The sequence below is a fragment of the Muntiacus reevesi genome, chromosome 15 (assembly GCF_963930625.1).
Source record: "Muntiacus reevesi chromosome 15, mMunRee1.1, whole genome shotgun sequence".
Taxonomy (NCBI): Eukaryota; Metazoa; Chordata; class Mammalia; order Artiodactyla; family Cervidae; genus Muntiacus; species Muntiacus reevesi.
The window spans coordinates 43877281-43883280 of NC_089263.1; positions in this window are offsets into that span (position 1 = coordinate 43877281).

Here is a 6000-nt window from a genome sequence, read left to right on the forward strand (position 1 = left end):
ACAGTCCATGGGGTCACAAAAGAGTCAGACACAATGAAGCAACTAAACAGCAACAGCAGCTCTCAAGTCACACACTGTCATTTCCATCTGATTCTACTTGTTAGTAGCAAGTTACTATGTGTGGCCCATACCCAAGAAGAAGGAAATTAGGCTCCAAATCTCCATTTCAAAGTTGAGGGAGAAATAAAGAATTTTTTAAGGTAAACAAAATGAAGATAATTCACTATGGCCGACCTGCACTATAAGAAATGTTAAAGGAAATTTTTTAGGCAAAAGGACTATGACAGCAGAAAAATATTAGTATCTACACAACAAAATGAATATGTTAAGAAATAAAATAAAGTGATATAGGAGACATTTTTCTTTTATTTGTTCTGAAGATAATTAATTGTATAAAGTAAAAATAGTAGCATATTATTGTGGGTTTATAGCATATATAAAGGAAATGTGTGACCAAAAATAGCACAAAAGTTGGGAGGGAGGTATTGTAAATATTCAGTTGTAAGATTTTTACCTTGCACATGAAGCAGCATAATATTTGAAGGTAGACTATGATAAATTAAAGATGTAAATTATAAACCCTAGGTTAACTAACAAAGTATTTTTTAAAATAAGTATAAATAATAAGCTAATAATGGAGATGGGAAGGAATCATAAAAATATTTGATGAGAAAACAAGGTAACAGATTGTAATCCAACAATATCAATAATTAAATGTGAATGATCTAAACACAGATTTGAAGACTGATTAAAAATTAATATCTAACTATATGCTGACTAAAGGAAACCCACTTTAAATATAAAGACAGAGACAGCTTAAAAGTTAAAGATGGAAAAATATACACTATGCAAGTACCAACAGAAATAAATCCATCCATTCTCCATCAGCAATTCACCTGCATAGTATGCCCTTGTTCTTTTCCTAATAACTGCAACCTATCCAAAATCCAAAAACCAAATATTTCACTCTAACAGCCACTTTATATATTTCCACTGTACTGCCTCTATTGCCTTAATTCCAGTAATCCTCTACACCCACAAAAGAGAAATAAAGCCAGAAGGACTATTTTAACATCAGACAGTGCGGATATCACAAGAACAGCTGCTGCTGCTGTTTAGTCGCTAAGTTGTGTCCAGGTCTTTGCAACTCCATGGACTGTACCCATCAGGTTCCTCTGTCTCTGGGGTTCTCCAGGCAAGAATACTGGAGTGGGTGCCATTTCCTTCTTCAGGGGATCTTTCCCACCCAGGGATCAAACCCACGTCTCCTGCTTGATAGGCAGATTCTTTACCACTGAGCCACCCTGGAAGCCCACAAGAGCAGTATGTAATGTTGAAAGGGTCAGTTCATCAAAAAGACTTTTACCAATATTGTTTGTTTGTACACTAAAAACGGATCTTGAAAATATTTGAGGCAAAAACCGATAGGACTGAAAGGAGAAAGATGCAAACCACAATTTGGACACTTCAACACCATTCTCTCAGTAATTGGTAGAAAAAGTAGAAAAATGGGGTCAAAGTTGCTAATATTAGTAGGAGAAAAGACCAACTAAAAGAACATGGCTCATTCAAAGTTATAAAGTACATTTTACATTTCTTCTATTTTATTATAGTTGTTAATTACCTCATTTAACTTTATAAATGCTCACCTTATATTAAAAAATTTTTTTCTTTGAAAAATCATGTAAATCAAGCTTTATAAAATTAACCCCACTTTTCCCCTTTGATTTGTATTTTATTTTCAGAGGTAGTTGGTCTACATTTCTAATTCATTTTCATAAGTCAGTAGTTCATAATGTTTAAGATTTAGGTTTCCAAACTGATGTACAAAAGTCTACCTAAACAAAACTATAAGACACTTCTGAGAAACACATAGTAGACTCGAAAAAATTCAAACACCTCCTACATTCTTGGTTAAGAATTAAATATCATAAAGATGATAGTTCTCCCCATATTAATGTACAAAGTTAATATACTTTGAATAAAATACCAATACATATTTTTTTCTAGATCTGGAAAATTCATTTTAAAGTTAAATTTAATATGGGAACATAAACAAAACATCTACAGGAAAATCTACACGTTATGTGCTTATGCTTAGTCGCTCAGTGGTGTCTGACTCTTTGAGACCCCATGGACTGTAGTCACGCCAGGCTCCTCTGTCCATGGGGATTCTCCAGGCAAGAATACTGGAATGGGTTACCACGCCCTCCTCCAGGGGATCTTCCCAATCCAGGAATCGAACCCAGGTCTTGGGCATTGTGGCCAGATTCTTGACCATTTGAGCCACCATGGAAGCCCTAGAATACTGGGGTGGGTAACCTATCCCTTGTCCAGGGGAACTTCCTAACCCAGGAATTGAACCTGGGTCTCCTGCATTGCAAACGGATTCTTTACCAGCTGAGATACCAGGGAAACCCACACACGTTACATCTTCCCGCAAACAATGATTATTATTTAGCCTTGAACCAACCATTATCTTTTAAACCAAAAATATGAAAAATTGTATTTTTCATTAACTCATTTATTCAACATTTCTGGTGCCCTTCATTTCTCTGGGTAGATCCAAATTTCCATCTAGTATCATTTCCACTTTGGTTGAAGAGCTTCCTTTAACTCTTTCTGTAGTGAAGATCTGTTGGTAATGACTTCTCTTAACTTTTATTTTTCTGAAAATTTATTTTGGTTTCAGTTTTTAATGTTTGCTGGGTAAAGAAATCTGCTATCTTTTTCTTTCACTACTTTAAAGATAGGTCTCCATTATCTTCTGGCTTGCATAGTTTATTGAGAAGTGTGCTATAGTTACTAGCCTTGTTTCTCTGTCTCTGTTAACTGCTTTAAAATTTTTTCTTTTTATTGTTGGTTTTCAGCAATTTTGATTATACTGTGCCTTGACATTGCCCACTTGAGCCCTTTGCACTCGATTTCCTTATGTCTTTTTTTTTCCTTTTGGTTCAGTAAGTCACTTCTTACCAAGAGACAATCTTGAGAGTCCCTTGGACTGCAAGGAGATCAAACCAGTCAATCCTAAAGGAAATCAACCCTGACTATTCATTGGAAGGACTGATATTGAAGCTCTAATATGTGTGGCCACCTAATGCGAAGAGCCAACTCTTTGGAAAAGACCCTAATGTTCAGAAAAATTGAGGGCAGGAGGAGAAAGGGGTGACAGAGGATAAGATGGTTGGATGACATCACTGACTCAATGGACAGGCGTTTGAGCAAACTCTGGGAGATAGTGAAGGACAGGGATGCTTTGGGTTCCAAAAAGTTGGACACGACTTAGTGACTGAACAATAAGTCTCGTCTGAGATTTAAGCTCCCTCCTTTTGGTAAAGTTCGCCAACTTAATTCAGTGTCTGTTTTTGTTTTCATCAAAGCATCATTCTTTGATAAGTATACATTTGTTTTCTGAACCACAGGCTTTAATGTATGGAATCCCAATTTTCTAAATTCTCTCAAGAGGATCTTCCTTCTGGGACCCCAGCTAATTTAGTCTCTCCTCATGTACATTTTTAGCTAAATGGACTAACCAAAAATAATTTAGAACTCCAATGGCCATTATGGGGAAATTTCAACATCCCCAAACTTGTTTTTCTCAGCACTAAATTAGAAGACTGCAGCTCTAAAATTAAGCAGACTGAATGGGATCCCTACTTAATTGGAAACCGGAGGTTTATGAATGCATTCAATACTAAAATCTCCTCTTGCCAAAATACCGTTTCTAAAGAAACCAACACAAGCCTACATTTGAAAGCAAACAAGAGACCTCTTTTCCCGAGGCCTCTTTTCCTCCTCACCCACCTTCTTTGTCTCTGGTGCCATCTTCCTCTTTCCCTTCTGTGCCATCCCCACCTCCTCTATACTAAATCTATTCTAAATCTCTCATTGAACTTTTATTTTTCCTCAAACCTCTCCTGACTTTTTCCTTCCCTGAATCTAAAAATTATGTCCCTTTAAAATCAGACCTTTTAAGGAGCCAAATGTTTCTTATGTTTCCTGAACTAAAACTAGGAGCCACAGTCAAAAATTTTCCTAAAGTATCTAAGTATCCCCACAGATTTGATGAGGAGTGTAACATAGTCATTTAAACATATCAGTTTCATTTCTCTGACTTATATCAGCTAGTTCCTATGCTTGTTCAGTAAAGGCTAGATCCAGCACTGAATGGAAATTACTAATTGTGATGCTCTCAGGAAGTCTTTAAAATTACAATCTGGGGGAAAACCACTGTTGCTTATTATATGATCAGAATCAGGAAATTGCCAGATAACTCCATTTCCCAAAGCCAGCTGAGAGAAACAAAATTCAAACTTGTACCCAGAAGCCCAATGAGCTGTTCATGGCTGTTATTGCCAGCTCCAAATTGTCTTAAAAAAAAAAAAATTGTAGTCTTCCTTTGAATGTTGAATCCATTCAGGTGGCCTTTAACACTATGTTGGTTCATGGACTGAACCAGGATCTTCCTCTTCAAGTTAAAAGCATCAGGATTAATGGGAAATTACGTCTTCTCCATATTTAATTAATTTAGCCAACCAGTTCACCCACACCCCGGATGATTCAACTAAAAGCCCACTAAAATCCTCAATTTTCAACTCTAGCAAATAGAGGGCCCTAAACAAACTTTAAACCTTCTTTGTCATCATTACAAACAGCAAGGATGTTAGAAGAAAGCCTATTACAAGCTGAAGTGCCAAGGTGCCTTCAGCCTTCTATCCAGCCTTTCAAATGCCCTCCTAACTCCCAGTGATAGGACTCAGAAATTACAGAGTTTTCTCAAGACTTCCATTTAGTCAACTTGAAGAAGCCACTTTCCAGATTGGGAATGAATCTCTCTGTGTTTTTACTGACTCTGGAGCTATGCTCTTGGTGCTCAAATACTAAGATTTCTTACAAAAATACCATGCTGGAATTTCATTCTCCAAAAAGGGGAAATAACTCTAGAATTTGATAGCAGCAAGGAAAATGGACAACGAGCCAAAACAAATGATCCTTCAACATCTTTTATTTGTTCTGTTTCTGATGATTCTAGAACTAATTCTAAGGACTAATTATTTGTCTATATTGATCCACTACCACCCTCCTTAAGGGCAACATCCTTAAAACATTAGTATAATCCAAGGTGCAACTTCTATTAAGTTGATTCCTCAAAGCCTCTCCCCAGAATTAATAGTAATAAATATTCTATAAATATGGAGGCCCTACATACCGCTAAGCCAAAATCAGAATACTAGAAGGCTAGGGCCTCCCCCATACTAGTTCCTGCAGCACCCCTATTTTACCTGTCAAGGAACTCAGTGGCTAAGAATGGAGATTTTTTTTCAAGACTTCTGAGCCATAAACGATATTGCTACCCTTCATCACCTTGTTCCCAATCCCCATATTTTACGAGCCTCTATCCTCACTGAAAGCAAATTTTTCACTGTGACTGATTAATGTATTGCTTTCTTTAGCATCTCCATGGATAAAGATAAGTCAATATCTCTTTGCCTCTATTTGGGAATGACAACAACAAGCATGGATGGTAAGGTCCCAGGGTTTTACTGAAAGTCCTTCTTCTCGAACCTTAAAAACTGAGATGATATAAATTTCCTGGAAGCTCTACTTTATTACAACATGTAGACAATTTGCTTCTCTACCCAGCTTCCCTGGTGGCTCAGATGGTAAAGAATCTGCCTGCAATGTCAGAGACCTGGATTTGATCCTTGGGTTGAGAAGATACCCTGGAGAATGGAATGGCTACCCATTCCAGTATTCTGGCCTGGAGAATTCCATGGAAAGAGGAGCCTGGCAGGCAGGCTACAGTCCCTGGGGTTGCAAAGAGTTGGACACGATTTGGCAACTTCCACTTTCACCCTGTTTCCCAGGTCTCCTCTCCAGAAGATGGCAGTCACCTGTTAAAACTTTTAGCCTCAAAGGAACATAAAGTTTCTAAGGAGAAACTACAGTTTATTCAGACCCAATTTTAGCATTTGGGGCCCTAGTCTCAGAAGAGAAGAG